The 23,897-nt window shown below is 36.2% G+C and overlaps 1 protein-coding gene across 13 annotated transcripts in view; it reads right to left on the bottom strand.

The window, feature by feature from the left end:
* The window catches only part of LOC145283718 (complexin), a 665,844-nt gene that overhangs the window by 481,360 nt on the left and 160,587 nt on the right, over positions 1 to 23,897 (bottom strand). For all 13 annotated transcript variants that reach the window (XR_013868720.1, XR_013868719.1, XR_013868718.1 and 10 more), the window contains one exon: positions 5,707 to 5,746. The gene's annotated coding sequence lies outside the window, so the exon portion shown is untranslated. The remainder of the gene's footprint in view (positions 1 to 5,706; positions 5,747 to 23,897) is intronic.

The raw sequence follows: 23,897 nt of genomic DNA, 5'->3' as shown, positions 1-23,897 counted from the left end.
ATTTTTCTTCTATCTATTCTATCTATCTTTTTATTCTTCTCCCTATTTCTCTTTCATTCTCTCTCTCTCTCTTTCTCTTTCTCTATCTCTCTCTCTCTCTCTCTCTCTATATATATATATATATATATATGTATTATTAAAAGATGGCCAATTATTCCCATAAACAAAGAAACATTATAGCTTGGCAAACACATATAAATTCACTATGGTAAGACTACTATTCACTAACTTATGTAGGTTTTGTGCATATTTATAGCCGCATTCACCTGTTAAAATAAAATATTATATTTATTCCTACAAGTGCCACAATCCAAACTACATCTAACATTACTGTGGTTTCAGAATTTTCATCTTTAATTATTATCTCATCCCACAAACCCCGTCGTAACCAGTAACTTCTCAACATTCGTCGCAAGTTTGGCCCTATGACTTTTCGTATTTGTTTCTTACCTATATACATTTCAGATTAGTTTTAGAGTTTCGATTCTACAAATAATGATCGCTCCCTAACTGTTAATTTCCGCTGCTCTTATTGGTTGCCCGTTTTCTTTTCTTCGATTTCTGGATTATTAGTTACTGGCCCATGGCCCTCTGTGGCTCGGGCGACAAGAGAGTTGGTCATGTGCCTAAGTTTTTTGTTCATTGTTGATTTTCAATGTATTTTTAACATGAATAAAGGATTTAATATCTCAAAGTGTAGTATCTGCCGGAACAGATACTGCAAGCAAAGACCATATGCGGGGGAAACCCCACATATCAGACCTTGGTCAATGTAGGGGCAACCCTTCATACCAACAGTTCCTATCCAGCTCCCATTTCCCACCTCTCGGGAGCTGGTTCCCCTTTTCCCTCCCCCATCCCTCTTTCTCCACATTAAAAACGGCCTTGTGCCTAATTTGCTCAGTGGGGAAGCAAATAAATACATACTGCAAGCAAAGACCTTATGTGGGAGCAATCCCACATATAAGACCTTGGTCAATGTAGGGGCAACCCTTCATACTAATTGTCACTATCCAGCTCCCTTACTCCCCGGGGAGTTGTTTCTCATTCCCCCTTCACTCCTCACTTTAAAAATCGGCCTTGTGCCTAATTTGCTCAGTGGGGGAGCAAATAAATACCTCAAAGTGTAGTATCTGTTCCGGCAGATACTGCAAGCAAAGACCATATGTGGGGGTAACTCCACATATCAGACCTTGGTCAATGTAGGGGCAACCCTTCATACCAATTGTCACTATCCAGCTCCCATTTCCCACCCATCGGGAGCTAGTCCCCTTTTCCCTTCCCCCTCCCTCTCTCTCCACATTAAAAAACGGCCTTGTGCCTAATTTGCTCAGTGGGGAAGCAAATAAATACATACTGGATTATTAGTTTTTCCTTTTTAACGAACGGTTAAACATGAAACAAGATAGCGTCACTGATCGCCTAAACAAACTCGGTCTATTCCTTCACTGCTGTTTCAAGAGCTCTAGAGTTTCGCAACCTTCACCTACGCCGAACCAAAAAAAAACAGTCTAATACAAACCTTGTTATTTAATATTTCCTACGCTTCCATTTCCATATTTACTCTTTTTTTTACACACGTAAATGCCTTTGTTTTTTTTTGTTTGAAAAAAATAATTCCATTCCGCCATGAATATACAAATAAATATCGTTCTGAACAAATTGGGACGCTAAAAACGTACACTGTTTTTTTTTTTTACCTGCATTTTACTTACGTATATTCGTTTTGTTTGTGTTAGAATTATTTGAAACAAATATATAAGGTTGACATAAAAGGATTCAAAAAGTTATACGAAAATTAACGATTAAATACCGACCTAAAAATTAAAAAAAAAATGTTGCATTTACTGTTGATTTTATTTCGTTTTAAACAATTTAGGACGCTAAAACGTACACTGTTTGGGTTTTTGTTTTTCGTTTTCGTTTTTTCTTTTGTACACGAGTATATCAACGCGATAGAAATCTTCTTTGTGTTAATAACATGATCAATTATTGCACTAAAGAAAATCAAAATCGTTGCCAAGATCGCTTGGAAAATGATGGGATCCTTCTATCGATCCAGTAGATATCTACCAGCTGATGCAATTCTCTACCCATACAAGAGCCAGATACGTCCAAGGATAGAGTATTGCTGTCACATCTTAGCAGGAGCTGCTAGGAAGACCTTATTCTGTCTTGACAGAGTTCAGAATAGACTTCGTAGCCTAGTAGGGGGTGCCCTTTTCTCTTCCCTGCGACCTCTTTCTCACAGAAGAGATGTTGCGAGCCTGTTTCTGTTTTATCGTTATTTTCATGGCAAGTGCTCGTCTGAGCACCAATCTATAGCTCCCCTCCTCGCCAAACATTCACGAGAAACACTTGTTTGACTGTAAACACTATCAATAATTTCCTCCACTCTTTATCTGTGCCTAAACCTAAACGTAGATTCCACGAACAAAGCTTCTTTCTAAGAACTGCATACCAGTGGAACTCTCTTCCGTTTACCTGCTTTCCAGCTGACTACAATATAGTCGTCTTCAAATCCGATGTAAACAAGTTCTTGATAAGTCGTTCCCCTTAAGTAATCCAATTTACCAAATTTACACTTTAACGATTACTATGGATATTGTCCTTTTGACCACTGTATACTCTTTAACCCTTATCCTCGCGTAGCTCTGGGCCTTGATAAGTGGTGATTCCTTTGTAAAAAATGTACACAAAAACCAAAACAGGTTTCATTTATAGTTGATCATATTTCGTTTTAAACAGTTCAAGACGCTAACACGTACATCGTTTGGGACTTTGTTTTCCGTTTTTGCTTTTTCTTTTGAAACGAGAAGGTCAATTGAACATTTCTTTATTTCTTTATTTAAAACATAGAATATGTTTTTACTTGTTTTGTTTTTAAAATTAGAATACAATGTTTTAAGGGGTTGGATCTCTTTCAGTATTATACAAATATATTAACATAGCGGGGGGGGGGAACCCGACTTTATCCGGTCGTAAAATACGCTTAAAGATGATATTTTAATTTGTCCGGATTTCGTATATATTATTGTTGAGTCGTGATTTCAAAAGTAAAAAAAAAAAAAAAAATATTTGGGTGCCATCAGTTAGAATGGAACCCGAAAGCAAAACTGTAGCATTCAAAGATGCTGACGTTACCACTATACCAACGTGACAAGCATATGGACTGATTAAAAATAAACAAAAAAACAAAAAAAACTAAGATTAATTTACAAAATGTATGACAATTTTTTTTCAATTTTGACTCATTTTTGACTCTTTAAAAATTATAACCGGCTAAACATCCATAAAAGAACGGGTTGCAAAAAAATCCAACCGTTAGAGGTTCCTAGCACCGCTCTGCGACTTTTAGTTTCGGCAGATATAGAGTTTGAAATATGGAGACAGACAGACATATAGCCTTTTATATATTAGAAAATAGAATAGACTATTTTCTTTTGCTTATTGCATTTTTAGTGAAAAAAAAATTAATTACAATGTTTCTCAATGGCTGTAATCTGTTATGCTTTCTATGTTTTTTTTTTGCGGAAGTGGGGAATAATAATTTTCGTGCAACTAAACTAAAATATCTTGAATATCGTTGCAATCGAAATAAAACAAAAAGAGAAAGTCCGGTCTGGTCTGCGGAACAATTCAACATCGGTAAGTTATGGTCGACAGTCGCCTATGCCTCTGTTGTTGTTTCTTCTTCTTCTTCTTCTTCTTCTTCTTCTTCTTCTTCTTCTTCTTCTTCTTATTATTATTATTATTCTTTTTCTTCTTCGTCTTTTTTTATTATAACATATACAGTTACATTTAATTGGTACACACCGGTCATACCATGAAATGACAATAACTATTATAAAAGAACAATGTTCACCACGGACAAAAATCCCCGCTGCTCTATGATACAGCATTAACCGCCAGTGTTCATCGACTGGAGGCTGATACCGCTCATGGCCGCCAGTGACTAAGGCCGTACGCCGGAAACAGACAGTTACAGATGTATTGACGGTCAAGATCCACCAGTACACACTTCTATATAGCACTAACTGCCAGTGATCAACACTCCCTTCCAATAGAGGCTGACGTTTATCATGGCTTCCAGTGAGTTCCAGTTGCAAAGGCAGCCAGTATCCACCAATACACGCCAGTAATCGATTTAAAACAGCAATACAGTGACCTCCACTAACAACCGTAGTTTATTTTTTATTTTTTTGTGTTGTGGGGGGGGGGTCCTTACCGAATCTTTTCCAGATTTGTGATATGTTCCACCGGGCTACGCCGGTACAACGCTTCTGTTAATATATTATATATAATATATAAATATATATATTATACCTATATATCAAGTATATTGTATCTATATATCAAATATATTATATCATACACACAGTATATATCATATATATTATATCATATATGAATATATATTATATGTATCAAATATATTATATCTATATATCAAATATCTTTATCATACGCATAGTATATATATATATATATATATATATATATATATCAACTATATCATATCATATGCATAGTATCCATCATATATGTATTATATGATATATTGTTGTGTTTACACAAATAATTAACAAGAACACGGAAAGTGTAAGGTATAACAATAATATATTAGGAAGAAAAGTTATATACATATTTACATGTCTTCAGATATACTTCAGTTGGAGATATTCCGGCAGGTGGCGTGTTGCATGTCTTACTGGAGGCAACATACGCGTCTTGCCTATTTGGCGGTCGCTGCAGAACACCCTCGGTATTGGTGATTGATACCTTTTTATATCTCATTCACCCACCTATATTAATTAGTGGGCGTCTCCACAACATATATAAATATATATTATATGTACATATCAAATAGATTATATCATATACATAGTATATATCATGTATATTATACATCACATATAAATATATATTTTATTTATATGTCAAATATATTTATCATATATTTATCATATATATGTATATAAATATATATATGAATATATATATATATATATATATATATATATATATATATATATATGATGGACTCTCCGTCGATTTTCGACGTATAAGACTCCGACAATTGATCTGAAGGTCTAGAACTCAGCGTGTCGACATTCACTTAGACGCATGTGGCACTTTAGTCCTGCTAGAGACTTGCAATGGCGACCGCAGTGGTGACAGACATATAAATGCGAGAATTTAGCTCCACACTGCTCAGTATTATTTTTTGACTTGAATCTCGCTTCTTTTAGTTTTTCGATGCAAAACGCCGAGAACTCCTTGATTTTTCTGTCACACATTTCCATTTCTATCCACTTCCTTCTGTCTTTTGCAGTTAGCTCAATGTTTTTATATTCAATATATATATATATATGTATATATATATATATATATATATATATATATATATATATATATATATATATATATATAAAATGCAATAAAAATTTAACTAAAAACTTCAAAGAACCCGTTCAAAAGATTCCAATATATTTAAGTAAAAAGTTCTATAGACTCGACACTCGATATGTTCACAGGATAAACTCGTTATACGATGATACAGTTGGCTGGGTTTCACTGAACAGATTGCGGTCGTATACATTATGGAGCAGAAAAAAAGAGAATCTTTTCCCCAATTTTATTTTTAGAAAATAAAATGATATAAAATAAAAGATACAAACAAACAGTGAATTTAAAATGACTTACCGGAAACACTTTCTGTATTTTTCCGAGTGGAAATGAAAATCTGCAATTAGAAAACCAATAGATCTGATAATCATCTAAAAAAAATGCATGCATCAACTTAATATTGGGATATTCTACGCTTTCTGAAGTTAATAAAATTTATAAGGAACGTCTCAATCAGTATAGTAAACCTATAGATTCAAGATGTTCCTTTATGAAATTATAGTAAACGAACACGTAACAAGGAATAAAAACAAAACCTCTTTTAACAAAACGATGAAAAAGATTGTTCCAGTGACAGAAAGTTGGACAGTGAAGAAAAATGAAGAGTTGAAAATTCTTTAGCTGTCGCCCAGCAGTTATATTTCACCGAAGATCATCTATGCTTGAGTGTTCAGTGGACAGAAATAGAAGAGAGAGAGAGAGAGAGAGAGAGAGAGAGAGAGAGAGAGAGAGAGAGAGAGAGAGAGAGAGAGAGAGAGAGAGTGTGTGTGTGTCTTTCTTCAATGGTTCCTGGGTCCCGTCTGCTGATAACCCGTGATTCCCAAAGAGGTTACATTAAAAAAAGTTCTTCAGGGTACAGATAGAATCAATGCTCTCTGCAAGCTGATTGGTCAGTGCGTGGCCAAATCGCTTAGCAGAGACAAGGGCATTACAGCTGGAAGAGATTACTTTGGAAGAAACTATATTTTCATATGTGATCTATCAATAAAAAATGCCTGGAAACTCATTGAAGACACCTTGTACTTTTTTTTACATAGGCATCACCACTTATCAAGGCCAAGAGGCCACTCGAGGATAAGGGTCAAAGAGTGTACAGCAGAAATTGGACAATATAGTAATCGTTAGTAATGGAAATTCAGTGAATTTGTTAACAAGTGGAACGGCTCATCAAGAACTTGTTTACGTTATACTTAAAGACAACCATATTGCAGTCAGCTGGAAAGCAGGAAAACGGAAGACAATTCCACAGGCGTGCAGTTCTAAGAAAGAAGCTTTGTTCATGGAATCTACCTTTAGGTTTAGGCACAGATAACGAGTGGAGGGAATTATTGATAGTGTTTACAGCTAGACGAGTGTTTCTTGTGAAAGTTTGGCGAAGGGGGACCATAAACTCAAGCTCAGTCGAACACTTTCCATGAAAATAACGATACAGCAGAGACAAACTAGCAACATCTCTTCTGTGAGGTAGAGGTTTCAGGGAAGAGAAAAGGATATCTCCTATGAGGCTACGAAGTTTATTTTGAATTGTATTAAGGCAGGACAAGTCCTTTCTAGCAGCTCCTGCTCAGATGTGGCAACAGTATTCCATCCTTGGACGTACCTGGCTCTTATATAGATAGAGAATTGCATCAGCAGTGAGATATCTACTTGATCAATAGAAAGATCCCACCATTTTTCCAGCGGCCTTGGCAATAGATTTGATGTACCTATTCCATTTAAGATAAAGGAGTAAAGGTCAAGCCCAGAAGTTTGTCAAAACTTGAGGTCTCCTCAAGACGAGAGCCATTCATTTCAATTGATGCCAGATGGGGATCAGAACGTTGATGATGTAAAGAGAGAATCTTTGTTTTAGATGCATTAAAAGTAACCAGCCACTCCTTTCCTCATTGTACCATGTGCTCAAGATCAGAGGAGAGAGAATCAGAGAGAACTTGGTCGTTTACTGACTTAGATTTGCTACCATAGATGGTAGTGTCATCAACATAAATGTCTACAAATGATGTAAGGATGTGATTTGGAAGATCATTAATGTAGATCAGGAAAAAAGTTGGGCCCAGGATGGACCCCTGAGGGACTCCAACATTAATACTGTGAGCTTCTAATCTTTGCACATCAACTACTACTCTTATTGACATTAGATTGTCTAGTCTGTAAGGAAGTACTCTCGGGGTAACATGTGCCGCAGATAGGAAGTTCTTTGAAAGAAACTCTGCTCGTGGATGTTTCGTTTCATTTTAGGATCACAGAGAAAAAATCTTTTTGCGGTGTTGATAGAAAAGCGAGTTGTTGCCGTGAATGTTTTACATGGAGGCAGGACCAGTGGTTGGAACTCAGTTAGGCATCTATCATGGAAATGCTGATAGAATAGAAAGACTTGCAACATCTCTCCTGTAACAAAAAGACAATGGAGGAGAGATTATCCCCCGCTAAATTGTGAAGTCAATTTTGTACTCTGTCTAGATGAGTTATGTGTATCTTTCAGTAGGCTTTGTGCAACATTTTCAATGATGCATTTAAGAGTTATTTATACATATGTGCGCTAATTATACGCGTAGGGTGTTTATATATATATATTTTTATAATCTTTATCATTGTTTCTTTTATCGTCGTCGCTTAATCTATTGATTACTGTAGAAACATGCCTCTTTACATGAAGATAGTAATACAAGAATACGTTCGCTGAGTTTTCTCCAAGGTTTTATTTGGAGAAAATTAACCGAGGAAACAGACTAATGTTATCTTAGCTAGTTATTTACTTCTTAAATTTAACTTCTTAATGTAATGAAATGAGTGACGCGGACGGACAGACTCGAGGTAACATTCCTATAAGATAATTTCTACATTATTGGCCGTGTATTATTTACACATCTTCCATCGAGAGACTGATATGCGAACCTAAGTTTTCTCTCCTCGAAAACGTGATATCATTCGTCATCGCCCGAATTTGTTTTGCTTATCTTGCTTTACGCCTGATCCTTGTCTAAAATTTACGTCATCCGTCTCTATTCTGTTTGCAGATCAGGGTCATCCTGACATGCAAAAAATGGAATTCTTGCTAAAATTCCAACTATTCGGTTCGGTAAAGTTTTAATTTTGATTTCAAATAATGTCATTTAAAATAAGTTTTCGTTATAATACCTTTACGTTATATATCATTTTAAAGAGCGTTTTTCGCTCTATCTAATCGTTTAAATTACAATCGTTTTAAAACAGTTATGTCTTTTCAGAATGTTGAATACAAGATGGAAAAAATTCACTCAATTTTCTTATTTCAATTCAAGCTAGGCCGAAAAGCTGCTAAAACAGCTCGTGATATACACGAAGCGTTTTCCCTAGAACCACTACTGAACGCACAGCACAATGCTGGTTTAATAAATTTCGTGGCGGCGACTAGAGTCTGGAAGATGATGAGCGTAGTGGTTGGCCATCAGCTATTGACAATCAATTAAGAGCCTTAGTCGAAGCCAATCCATGCACAACTGTTCGAGAACTTGCTTCTGAATTAGACGTAACGTATACGACGATTTCCAACCGCTTGAGAGAGATTGGGAAAAAACTTAATAAATGAATGTCTCACGAATTCAATGATAACCAAAAGAAACGCCTTTATGAAATCCCTTCTTTTACGCAACAAGAACGACCCGTTTCTCGACCAGTTTGTGACTTGCGATTAAAAGTGGGTTCTTTACGACAGCTCGGTGGTTAGACACTGACGAGGCTTCATGACACTTTCTGAAGCCAGAGGTACACCAGAAGAAGGTCATGCTGACTGACTGTTTTGTGGTTAGCGACCGGTCTCATCAATTATAGTTTTTATACTGCAGGCGAAACCATTATGGCGGTGAAGTACTGTCAACAAATGGATGAAATGCATAAGAAATTTCGACAACAAGACCTAGTATTAAGTCAACAGAAACGGCACAATTGTTCTGCACGACAATGCCCGACCGAACATTGCTAAACCGACCCTGTAGATGTTGAACGAATTGGCTACGAAACTCTGCCTCATCCGTCATACTCTCCAGATCTCTCACTTACCTACTGCTACTTTTTCAAGCATCTCGACAACTTTCTGCAGAAGTGCTTCAAAAACCTAAGCGATATCAAAAACGACTTCATCGCTACTATAACGCAAGGTTTTTACGTCACTGGCGTGAATACATTTGTTTTGCATTGGCAAATGTGTGTTCATTGTGATCGTGCTTATTTCGATTAACAAACCTTTGTTTCAGTCGAGATATGTTCAGCTGAATTTCAAAGTTAAGAACCGCAAACACTTTCTTGTCAATCTGATAGTAAACTTAATCGCTGCTGACGTCGATTCCCTAATATATAACATTCGCAAAATCTTGTTAACAAACATGTCAATACAAGCTATACATATAAAAAAAAACAAGAATACGGAAGATACCTTAATTGGCGCAAGTGAAAAACGAAATAAAACAACAACAACAAAACATCAGGTGGTTTCGATGTTAAAATAAGTGAACGTCCAAAATACCTTAGCACACCTTGAATAAGATGAAAAAGTATCTTAAACAACATTCAGAGGGCCCTCTTCACATTTGAATCCACCCACTTCAAGAGCACATCCAGTAATGGTGAAACCATACGGGTTGATTCGCACGGTGTTGGAAGAACCCCCGTGTTCTTCTCAATTAAATCAAAGACATCCCTTTGCATATCTCTACCCGTAAGAGCCGGGTGTTTGGAAGTGCATCAAAAGCGCCACAGCCTAGGGCTTCGTTTCATCGGAATTCGGCACGGAACCCCCTGTCACGTATATGTGTGCTGGTCTTTCAAAACGAGATCGATATCATTATAATTGAACATGGCGGAAGGGAGATGAAACCCGAAAATAGTTAAATTGCGTCGATAACAATATTGGTTATTATTATTGCCTTTACACCCATTGTCTATGTGCTTTGTAGCGAACAAGTAACTAGCTAGCTAGATATATAGATCAATAGACAGTTGGATAAATAGATAGGGGGAAATGAAAGAAAGATAGAGAGAAATAAGAAAAAAAGAAGGGATAACTTGAAAGAGAACAAAAACAAGGAAATAAATATAAAATAAGAAACAAATGCCCATTAATTAATAAATGATTAACAAATAATGAAATATATAAAGCAGCGTTGAGACAGTATTACACTATCTATATATCTATAACAGTGAGAATGTGTGTGTGAGGGCACTTCTCAACCTATGTACTCAACGAACATTTGATCTACAGACTCGAAATTTGGTATATAGGATATTCAGACTCGTGGAAAAGTTTTTGATCGGTTTTCATCGGAAGGGGAAAAGCTGTTAAGAGATCAAAGTTGAAAAATGGGTACGTGGGGGGGGGGGTTTCGTCAGATTTTTATCTATTTGTCAACTGTTTCACGAATGCGCATGCGCGAATCGTTCCGATAACAGATTAATAATATTAAGAATAAGTAGGCTTTAAAACAATTAAATAAATCATAACGATATAAGATCAGATACAAGCTAGGGGAAAAGAAGGCTTTTGCTCAATACTAGCGACTGCTCTTATATATATATATATATATATATATATATATATATATATATATATATATAAATTTGTAGTATTCCGAATTATACTGGGTTAATATAATTCAGTAATTGTTCATATACCAATAAATCTAAGCCAAAAAGGAGAGATGACTTAAAAAGTAAGCTACAAAATTATCATATTTCATAATTGAGCATTCATATATAGTTTTTAACAAAAACCAAGACTTAGCAAGGCCACTCAAGGATAAGGGCTATTGAGTGTTCAATAATCAATGGGATAATATCTTAGAAATCGCTAGAAATGGAAATTTGGTAGATTGGATTACTTAAGACAACCATATTGTAGTCAGCTGGGAAACAAACAAACGGAAGAGAGTTCCACAGGCGTGTAGTTCTAAGAAAGAAACTTTGTTCATGGAAACGTTTTGATTAAGACACAGTCAAAGAGCGGGGAAATTATTGACAGTGGTTTCAACTAGACGGGTGTTTTTCGTTAGAAATTAGCGAGGGGCGACCAGAGATTGGAGCTCAGACGAGTACCTGCCACGGAATAGTGGAGGATGCTTTTTTTTTCTTCCCTGCAACCGCTTTCCCACAGAAGGGACGTTGCGACCCTATCTTTACTATATATATATATATATATATATATATATATATATATATATATATATATATATATATAAGGGAAGAGAAAAGGGCATCCCCCACTGAGCAACGAAGTCTATTTTGTACTTTTTCAAGGCAGGATAAGCTGCTTCTAGCAGCTCCTGCCCAGATGTGGCGACAATACTCTATCAGAAGTGACTTTTTCAAGCGCATACATCGTCAAGCCCACATATCAAATATTTATTTAGAAAATTTTTTTTTTTTTTTTGTGAATCAGTCCACCGGGCAAATTATTCCTCGTAATACATTATTCATAGAAAATTGATTCTAAAATAATTTATACGCAATCTGCATAAATTAAAATATTATGTTTAAGCGTATTATATGACCGGGCAACACCAGGCGTCCGGCTAGTATATATATATATATATATATATATATATATATATATATATATATATGTATGTGTGTGTGTGTGTGTGTGTGTGTGTGTGTGTGCGTGCGTGTGTGTGTTACTGGTGTTAGTTTATCTACTTTCTGCTCACCGATATCGACAATGCTGTAACTGAAGTCGTAATATTGATTACTGAAGGATTGAACGAAACTATAATTTGCGCAAGAAAAAAATTAATGCGTGGGTGAAACATATTTTAGTGATGCGTCGAACTTTGTTAAAAAACAGATTGTTGATCGATACTTATATAAGAGGCGTTTGTCTGTCTGTCTGTCTGTTTGTCTGTCTGTCAGCTGACTACTTCAAGACTATTCAGCCTGAAAACGTCATCTTTAATAGAAACGAAACCTATGCAGTTTACAACAAGAGAATCATAGCTAGTGAGTTCCTATTTACTTTGCCTTCCAACGAGAGCAGAGTTTGACACCAGGGTCGTTTTTTAAAGTGGAGAAAAGGAACAAAAATTAAAAATTGTTCCCGTCGTGAAGCATTTCTCCTCCACTAATCGAGAACAAAAAAATGAAGTGCAGCATCTGATAAACAGATACTACACTTTGAGTTATATATATTTTTTTATTCACTCTCGAAAGTTTACAATCAAAACACTAATAAACAAAAAATTAGGCACAAGGCCACTCAAAAATTGGGGAGGGGTGTCTATGGCCATCCTCGTTACTGTACTTTTGCTAGACTATGCTTGATCCTCGCTAAAGTTTTAATTCACCACAATACCTTAAGCACACCGGGGGTCACCCTACCTAAGCCCCCCAAATCATATCGTGTTTATTATTATTATTATTATTATTATTATTATTATTATTATTATTATTATTAATTTAAAGCAATAAAATAAATTTTTAAACATAAAATTTTATAAAAAGTCGTTCGTTTATGCTACATTTCATTGGCTTGGGATGGGGGAAGAAATCCAAAAAATATCATCAAAATGTTTTGTAAGCCCTCCTCCCCCCCCCCACCCTCTCAAGGTGGTAGAACGCCCACTGTTTTCCGGCTTGGTGTTGGCCGACAACAAGCAAATCACTATCTGTTTTGGGTTGCAGGAGCAAAGAAACTGGGGTTGGGGGGGGGGGTCTGAGGTTTCTCCATGATTTGCTTATTGGGGTAGCCGGGGATGAAAAGAAAAGGGTCGGGGTGTGGGTATCTTGGAGGTTTCCTATTGGAGATGGAGGGGTCATTCAGGTTAGGATTAGGGTTAGAGTTAACTTCCGCTACCTTCTTAGTTTGGGCCTATTCCCCAGATTCAGATGGGCCATGACTAGTTTATAGTCCGACTGTCCGAGCCAGTGGAACGTGGGACAATCTAGTTCTATGTCGCCTCCAAAAGTGGTGATGGAGAGTGATAATGTGAAATGGTGTGGTATATGACTATCCAATATGATAATGTTATTGAAACAAGGAGACTAGATTTAGTTTTGTTGGAAAAAAAAAAGAAACAAAAGGCAAAAATCATTGATATAGCAGTGCTAGCTGATGCGAATGTGGAATAAAAGAAGGAGGAGGAGGAGGAGGTCGAAAGATACCAAGGGAGATAAAAAGATGGTGGAAGTTGTCGAAGGTAGAAGTTGTACCTATTGTGATGGGAGCCTTGGGGAGTGTGACAAAAGTATTTGACAAGCGGATTGAGAAGATTGGGACCCATTGCAATGTTAGAGTACTTCAAAAGACTTCCTTGTTGGGAACCACCAGAATCTTTGCGGAAAGTGCTGGAAGACTAAGAAAAGAAGATGTTGATAGCCTATATTCATTTGTTATGATCCGCCTATCAGTATAAAATCGGCAATACCAATAATCATACACAAAAAGTAAATAATAATAACAATAATAATAATAATAATAATAATAATAATAATAATAATTAAAGGAAGAAGGAAAAGAAGGAAGAAGCTAAAGAAAAAGAAGACGAAAAACGAAGAAAAAAAGGACAAAAAGATAGAAAGGATGCGACATGAACAGGAACTGAGATGACAACAAATCTTATGAATTGTGCGACACCCTGCAAAGGCACGCACATTAGCTGATGCAATAGTCATGGAGAGTAAAGGAGGATGGAAAGACCGAGGAGAAAGAGCACTAAATAGACATGCACTGGAAAATACAGAGAATAGTGAGACCTTTAGGAGGCTTACAGTTACCCGAATAGTCTTTGTCAGCGAGAAATCAACAGTAAGCGGTTTTTGTGATAACGCAAGGTCATTTGCAAAGGTTATTGACGGATACCACTTGGCACTTTTGGAAGGAAGTTGTCACCCAGACTCGAGAGAACATTACCGATTGTTATAAGTGAATAATCTCTGATAATGATCTGTGTGAGAAATTCTAGTGGGTACAAAAAAAAAAAAAAAAAAAAAAAAAAAAATAATAATAATAATAATAATAATAATGATAATGATAATGATGATGATGATGATGATGATGATAATAATAAAAAAAAAAAAAAAAAAAAATAATAAAAAAAAAATGATAATAAATCTGCTACAAAGGTAAAACACAAAGAAACGCTACATGAAATCAAGAAAACTGAAACAGCCCCCCGCCCTCCACAAAAAAAAAAGAAAAGTAACGGCATCTACTGATACCACACGAAATAATTTAGGAGGATTAAGGAGGATAGAAATCCGAAGAGAAAAAAGACTAACCAGACCTCCAGTGTGAAGAGAACTGGGACTTTGGAGAGGCTTATTGCCACTCAAATTCCAGTGATGGTTAATGGTCGCTACTAACGAGAAATCAATTGTAAACGTCTGTTGCGATAACGCAAATTAATTTGCAAATGTTATCGAAACAGATAGAGAATTCATACTGGAAATCTGGGGAGACTTGTTGTCACTCAAACTCCAGGGAAAATCACAAGTTGTTCTCAAAGAGACTTCTTTGATGATAGCCTGTGTGAAAACTCCTAGTGAGATCCAAAAAAAAAAAAAAAAAAAAAAAATAATAATAATAATAATAAACATGTTAAGATTATCTGGGATTTCATGGTTCAGTATGACCGAGAGATAATTCACAGGAAACCGGATATTATAGTTGCAAACAAAAATACCAATGAATGCCAAATTATTGACGTGGCTTGCTTAAACGACATCAACTTAGCTGGCAAACAGAATGAGAAAATACGAAACTACCAGAAACCGAGGTTGGAGATTCATAGGTGCGCTTGGCTCAATTTCTGATGATTTTGAGAAACAGTTGAACTCCTTGGGAATCAAGTAGGACATCAGCGTACTCCAGAAGTCAGTTCTGCTTGGCACATATAACAACAACAACAACAACAACAACAACAACAACAACAACAACAACAACAATAATAATAATAATAATAATAATAATAATAATAATAATAATAAGAAGAAGAAGAAGAAGAAGAAGAATGTGCTTATCAGTAATGAACATAACGATCAGCGGGAAAGCTATTTTCGTTATAAAAGTAGTCTATACAAATATAGATTGGAGAGCAGAATACAAATCTGGGTCGCATTTTGAATTCAAAGTCGAGATTGTTTTAACAGGTTGTGATACATGTAAATTAAACAATTGTGCTTTATTGTTTGGGAGAATGTGTAAAAAACAGATTTTCATAGCTACAGTGAGATAAAGGCGCCATGTGCTTTGTTTTTTCGGGAGGGGCCCGATATGGGGATGCAAACGGCACATACATAAACAAAAGTGAGAGACATCAATGAGCTATGAAAAACCGTTTTGGTTCGAATCTCCGCATTGTTCTAATCCACCGTAGAAAAATGTCGCACTAAATGACTTGACAATCAAATGTTATAACTGTCGAAGGATACCAAGTAAGAGAAGATTTTCAGTTTTATGTTATGTGGCATCTTGACGAGTACAAGCAAATCTTCTCAGCAAACATAATGGCTCTGTGACACACAACGATAAGGGGCAACGTCACGCATAACCGCTTAACATATTCTACAAACTATTATATTCTAGTTAGTGGGGCCACATTATGTATGACTACTTGAACCACAAACTGTAGAGTAGTAGCATTGGCTTCACTCGGGGCGGTCTGCTCCAATGTCACTCCACTAACATTGTGTCACCCCTCCTTTACTGTCGCCCGGACTGCCACCCTTAGATACGACACTATATATATATATATATATATATATATATATATATATATTTTTTTTTCAGAATGTGAGAAATTGTATAATTATTTCCACAGCCAAACAACGTTGCAGCCCACAAGAGCCATGGCAGTCAACAAACCGGAAGTCCAAGATTCGAGTTTCGCCCTAATTTGGGCTCATTAGTTAAAATATCCACTGACCAACTGGCGTTTGATCAGTTGGCAGAGTGCTTGCCTCGCATGCAAGAGGCTCGGGTTTTGAACGCCGAGTTCGGATATGTCTAACTGATGAGCTCAAATGAGGGCGAAACTAGAGTCTTGGACTTCTGGTTTATTGACTGTCATAGCTCTTGTGTGCTGTGACGCTGTTTGGCTGTGGAAATAATTATATATATATATATATATATATATATATATATATATATATATATATAATCGAGATAAGACACTGATTAGAAATCAGATGAAAGATCCTGATAGATATTACTTGAAGTAATACTTTCAGAGCGATCCTAGCCAAAAAGGAGAAGCTCAATATTTAAACATAGAGCAATATATAAGTTTAGTGATTACATCTACCAAAACACACTCAATGCACCAACGAATACGGCTGCCCCGTATCCCTTTCGGAAAATCAATAAGGAGCAACCACGCCTTTTTGTTATATGGGACTACTGCCTTCTCCCCTGAACCAATATTCTGCCTACCTGGATTTATAACCCCGGAGGACATTGTACTCCTTCCGATAATGGACTGCCAAGTATGTATCAAATTCCCTTTTCCTATAATTATTTCCATATAACTATCATTCACCACTTAAAAAACTATTTTCAATATTTGTGCTGAAAAGAAAAATAAGTGTCTATTCACAGCTGAACATTTTGCTAACCGCATTTCATTTCCTCTGATGATATTAGCCTTTATTGAAAATCCATGGATTAAGGAAATCAACATAGCCCCTTCTATATATTCCTTTTGTCAAACAATAAATTCTTAATTCGAATATATGTGTCTATATGTTGTTTTTTCAGAATTTAAATATAACCACTAAACTTATATATATATATATATATATATATATATATATATATATATATATATATATATATATATATATATATATATATATATATAACCACTTAATCTTTTTTTTCAATTATATTTCACAGTTAAAAGAAAATGAAATGAGAGTCATAAAATGATTTCAAATGTACTTTTAAAAACTACAGAAATACAGGGTCGAGAGTTTTCAATAAAAATCGGCAAAAATATTCTTCAGTTAATAATTAAAAAAATGTAAAATATTTTAGAAAATATTAAAAACTTTAAAACTTTATATATGATAAATAAATCCTATTTTCAGACCATTTTCGCACCTGAGCCTGGCTGAAAAATTTTGGTGGGCTGATATTGTGTCACCCCTCTTTGCTGTCACCCAGGGTGGACTCCCCCCCACTCGGCTCCCTCTAGCTAGGCCATTGAGAGTAGTGGTTCTTCACCGTATGCTGATACCCATGTACTGCTATTTCTTTTTTGATCGCCTATCTAGCTTAGTATACATTTCACAATGAAAGAAGTAAATAGATAATATCAATTATTTAATTTGATGGATCCCCCTGTACTCTCCATAATGTTATATAGACTCTGGATCTCCATGTGGCCCCCGGTTGAGAATCATTGTTTTTAAGTCTAGTTTACCGTACTATTTCACCCATGATGGTACATTTCGTTTCTGATACGTGTTTGTTTGTTTGTTTGTTTGTTTATTAAGCATCATTTATGATGATGATGATGATGATGATGATTTTTGTTGTAATCCGTTTCCCCAATATCTTTCTATTAGGAATTCTTTCTAGAGTGATATCGGGTACTTACGGGAGAGGTCACGTGAAGGTTGCCAACGTTCCTAAATGAAAGTGTTCGAATCTGGCACACCCAGTTTGTCCGTCTGCATCGTTAACCAGTGAGCCACCATCACCTCCATGACGCTGCCGCACATTCTTCATTTATTTAAATCAAACTGTTTTTTTTTTTTATTCTATAGCGGATGCTTATGACAGGTGCTTTTTATTTAATATATATTTATCAGATTAAATATAAACTCATGAGAAACATTTTTTTCTGACAAAAATAAAACAAAGAAAGAAATACATTTTACAGCTTGAATGCAAATTTGAAGATTATGTATGCCTGGTATTTATTATTGTAAGCTACAATTTCAGCGGACTGTCACTGATACCAGGCGAGATTCAAGAATAACAAGTGAAGCATGCATGGTCCCCCATGAATGCACAGTAAACGAGGCATAAAAATGACTAAGTTCAGCATTTGCCCTTCCCCCATCTAGCCCCAAAGTTCCCAGGGGACGTCAAATCCTGCTGAAAATGAAAAAAACGGTACAGTTTTAGGCCTTAGCATATGTAAATTTGAGTTCTGCACCGTGCAAAAGAAGAAATTACTAAATACATCATTTGCCTCCGCCCCACCATTTAGCCCCAAAACTCCCGAAGACCTTAACATATTTAAATTTAAGTCCAGCATCATGAAAACTGCTAAATAGACATACACAGAAAATTTTTGACAAATATGCTAAAATAGTCCCAAAAATGGAGTGTTTTTATTAGCCCTAAAAGAGCCCCTGTGGTACACCCAAGAGTTATCGCGGAGTATAGACAAACAAAATTATATAGAAATCAGTTACTTACAACTTTTAAGAAAGTTTTATAAAAATCCAAGGCATCAATTTTTTTTTTAATGAGCACAAAAATGTCAATTTTAGCCATTTTAACCCGAAAGGCACCTCTACGGGGGAAACTGGAGTTTTCCCGGAAAATCTGTTTTATTTTATAAAAGAGTAACAGAACCGGAAAGTATTTTTTTTTTCACAGGAATCAACACTTATTAAGGCCTAGAGGCAACTCGAAGATAAGGGTTAATAGGTATACATTAGTCAATGTGATTATAGTGCAGTAAACATAAGTAGTGGAAATTTTGTAAATTGGATTACTTAGGGGTTCGGTTCATCAAGAACTTGTTTACGTTGGACTTGAAGACAATCAGATTGTAGTCAGCTGGAAAGCAGGTAATCGGAAGAGAGTTCCACAGGCGGGCAGTTCTAAGAAAGAAGCTTTGATCGTGGAATCTACATTTAGGTTTAGGCACACATAAAGAGTGTGAGGAATTATTGATAGTGGTTTTAGCTAGACAAGTCTTTTTGTGAAAGTATGGCGAGGGGGAGACCATGTATTGAAGCTCAGTCGAGCATTTGCCATGAAAATAACGATAAAGCAGAGATAGGCTCGCCGTGGGAAAGAGGTTGCAGGGAAGAGAAAAGGGCAGCTCTCACTAAGCTACGAAGTCTATTTTGAACTCTGTCAAGGCAGGATAAGCTGCTTCTACCAACTCCTGCCCAGACGCTGCTTACAAAAATAATCTTCATTTATCAGAACTATCTCTTTTAAATATAATACTGTAATCTTGTACGGCATAATCATGTTGATATCTCGGTTGCTGTTAGATCACTGAAGTTAAGCAACGCTGAGCCTGGTCAGTACTAAAATGATTGACCATTTAGGAAATCTAGGTGCTCTACGTGCTCTCCGCTTATTTTGGTGTTGTTTCCAGACACCCTGGACTTCTACTTTTCATTGGACTCGAGCATTGCCAATTCAGGATAGGTCTGGTTGGAGATTGCGCAACACTTGCGTCACAATTTCTCTCCACTTCTACTGTAATCTTACATTTATTGCTTTTAGATAACGCTGAGTAGAACAAAGCATTATGACACTTTTGATGCCGGGTAATTCTTTTCCCTTACCTACTTTCATAATAATACGAAACAAAATGGCCGTCCAATTTTCAGTTTTATGTAAACACAGAAACCGAGTGAAACTGAAATGCAATACAAAACCAGGACACTCAGCTTCCGTTTTTACATAAAACTATACTGAATTGTTAACAATGAATAATGTTACGTAATTATTAAAAAAGAAACTATTTCATATAAAAATCTATTTCATATATTAAAAACTATTTATCAAAAACTATTTCATATAAAAAACTATTTGATATAAAAAACTATTTCATATAAAAACTATTTCATATAAAAACTATTTTATTAAAAAAACTATCTCATTAGAAACACTTTATTAAAAATCTATTTTATTGAAATGATATTTTATAAAAAAATATTTTATTAAAAAAACTATTTTATTTTAAAATATTTGATAAAAACCTATTCTATTAAAAATATTTTATCCAAATATTTTATTAAAAACACTGTCTTATTAAAAATCATTTTATATAAAAACCAATTCATTGAAAAAACTTTTTTATTAAAAAACTATTTAGTAAAAAACTATTTTATAACAAAAAAAATTTAATGAAAAATAATTTATAAAAAATAATTTATAAAAAGACACCATTTTATACAAAATAGCCGCCATTAATGTATTTCAATCTGAAAAATGAATTTGAGACGCTAAAACTGTAACAGAGCGCATATGAAAATATCAGCAGCAACGGAGGATGGATGGCAAGCGGTTGTATTAGCAGTAGAAGCAGCGTTTGCACACATCATTTTTTTTACATTTGAAATCACTAATATATATTAGGTACAATACAATAATCAATAGAGAATTGGCTCCATAATAATAAACACGAAATCTGCATGAATTAAAATATAATATGTAAGCGTATTTTACAATTGAGCAACTCCAGGATGGCTGCTAGTGGTATATAAATCAGTGATTCCGAACCACCATACCACGCCATATTATTGCGCCACGGAATGATGACTAGTGATGAAGAGATAGTATTCATTTTGTTTAGGCTATAATGTTATTTTAGTGGGTGATGAATAAAACTAACTCATAATAGTTTTTATTATTAAAAATATAATTTCTACTGTAATTTTGGCTTGACATGGAGAAAGTTAAAGCAGACATTCTAACGAATTTGAATTAATTGATTAAAAAAAATCCATAAAATTGCATTGAAAAGAATTTAAAAAAAAAAATGATAGGAGCTGTTTTTAAATATGCACCTCAGGTAGTCGGTTATTTTTCTATTATATTGTCTGTATGACCTTCACTCTCCCATACTATGACCAATAGTTATGAAGGGAGTCCACCAAGAAAAAAGAAAGAAAAAGGGACCCATAGGCAAAAAAAAAAAAAACAACGATGAGAATCACTGATCCAGAGGGTTCTGTCCCTAAGGGTAGCTTCGATCCTCCCCAGTCTCTCCAGGGGCATTTTCATTCTTTTCTTATTAGGGAGGGTGACAATGTTATAGTGTTTTTCTTTGGAAAGACACATGTCTTTGTTTATGGAATAGACTATATATGAATCAACTCAGTTGGTTATTAAAATGTCACGCAAGATAACGCAATACCTCGAGGATACCGACCTATGCGAACAATTGTCAAATGATAAGAAATAAGTGACTTTTAAAGTATATGTGTCGACCTAATTTTCATTGGAACAAAAAATAAACACGAAAAATAAAGCAACTTGATTTTTCAAAGGAATTTGAAAAACTCACGTTATACCAAAGGAAATTTAGATAACTTCTCATTCGCTGTGACAAAGATATATGGGCATTTTTATACTGAAAAAGTTCCTAGTAAATAATACCCAACTGTAAATAAAAAGAAGCCATCGAATTATATATATATATATATGTATATATATATATTGGTTGATTGTTTTTGTTTTACAGCATATCAACCCTTTTCAGGTTATTTAATGCTAAATCCAAAGATTTAAGAAAACCTTTTTAATAGAATATATTTGTTGTTTTCAAGTCGGTTTCTATTTAACCCATAGTTGGGACCCTAACAGGTACTACCACTCCGGGTCAGAGTGGACCTGGGAGCAATGACAATTAAAGGGTGGCTCCCCACTCCCCAAAGCCCGCAAGCTAGGGGCTCACCACTGGATATAGTTTAAGGTCATATCCAGGACATACACATATATATATATATATATATATATATATATATATATATATATATATATATATATATATATATATATAAAATTATTTTTTACTATAATAATTAAATACCTACAGACATTAATGTTTCATCCTTTCGGGAATCTTCAATGCAGGGTATCACGATTAACACCAGTTGATAGATTCGAACCCGGCAACACGAGCCATTTCTGGTTTGATTAGCAAAGACCGTATCCAATCGGCTACCATTAACCGCGAGAAATAAAATCGGCCCCACTGTTTCTGACTCCATTGGACACGAATCCACACACACACACACACACACACACACACACACACACACACACACACACACACACACACACACACACACACACACACACACACACACACACACACACACACACACACACACACACACACACACACACACACACACACACACACACACACACACACACACACACACACACACACACACACACACACACACACACACACACACACACACACACACACACACACACACACACACACACACACACACACACACACACACACACACACACACACACACACACACACACACACACACACACACACACACACACACACACACACACACACACACACACACACACACACACACACACACACACACACACACACACACACACACACACACACACACACACACACACACACACACACACACACACACACACACACACACACACACACACACACACACACACACACACACACACACACACACACACACACACACACACACACACACACACACACACACACACACACACACACACACACACACACACACACACACACACACACACACACACACACACACACACACACACACACACACACACACACACACACACACACACACACACACACACACACACACACACACACACACACACACACACACACACACACACACACACACACACACACACACACACACACACACACACACACACACACACACACACACACACACACACACACACACACACACACACACACACACACACACACACACACACACACACACACACACACACACACACACACACACACACACACACACACACACACACACACACACACACACACACACACACACACACACACACACACACACACACACACACACACACACACACACACACACACACACACACACACACACACACACACACACACACACACACACACACACACACACACACACACACACACACACACACACACACACACACACACACACACACACACACACACACACACACACACACACACACACACACACACACACACACACACACACACACACACACACACACACACACACACACACACACACACACACACACACACACACACACACACACACACACACACACACACACACACACACACACACACACACACACACACACACACACACACACACACACACACACACACACACACACACACACACACACACACACACACACACACACACACACACACACACACACACACACACACACACACACACACACACACACACACACACACACACACACACACACACACACACACACACACACACACACACACACACACACACACACACACACACACACACACACACACACACACACACACACACACACACACACACACACACACACACACACACACACACACACACACACACACACACACACACACACACACACACACACACACACACACACACACACACACACACACACACACACACACACACACACACACACACACACACACACACACACACACACA

The sequence above is a fragment of the Euprymna scolopes genome, chromosome 8 (assembly GCF_053919585.1).
Source record: "Euprymna scolopes isolate OS-2025 chromosome 8, ASM5391958v1, whole genome shotgun sequence".
Lineage (NCBI taxonomy): Eukaryota > Metazoa > Mollusca > Cephalopoda > Sepiida > Sepiolidae > Euprymna > Euprymna scolopes.
The sequence above is the reverse complement of the archived record's forward strand: the minus strand, read 5'-3'. Positions and strand labels throughout refer to the sequence as shown.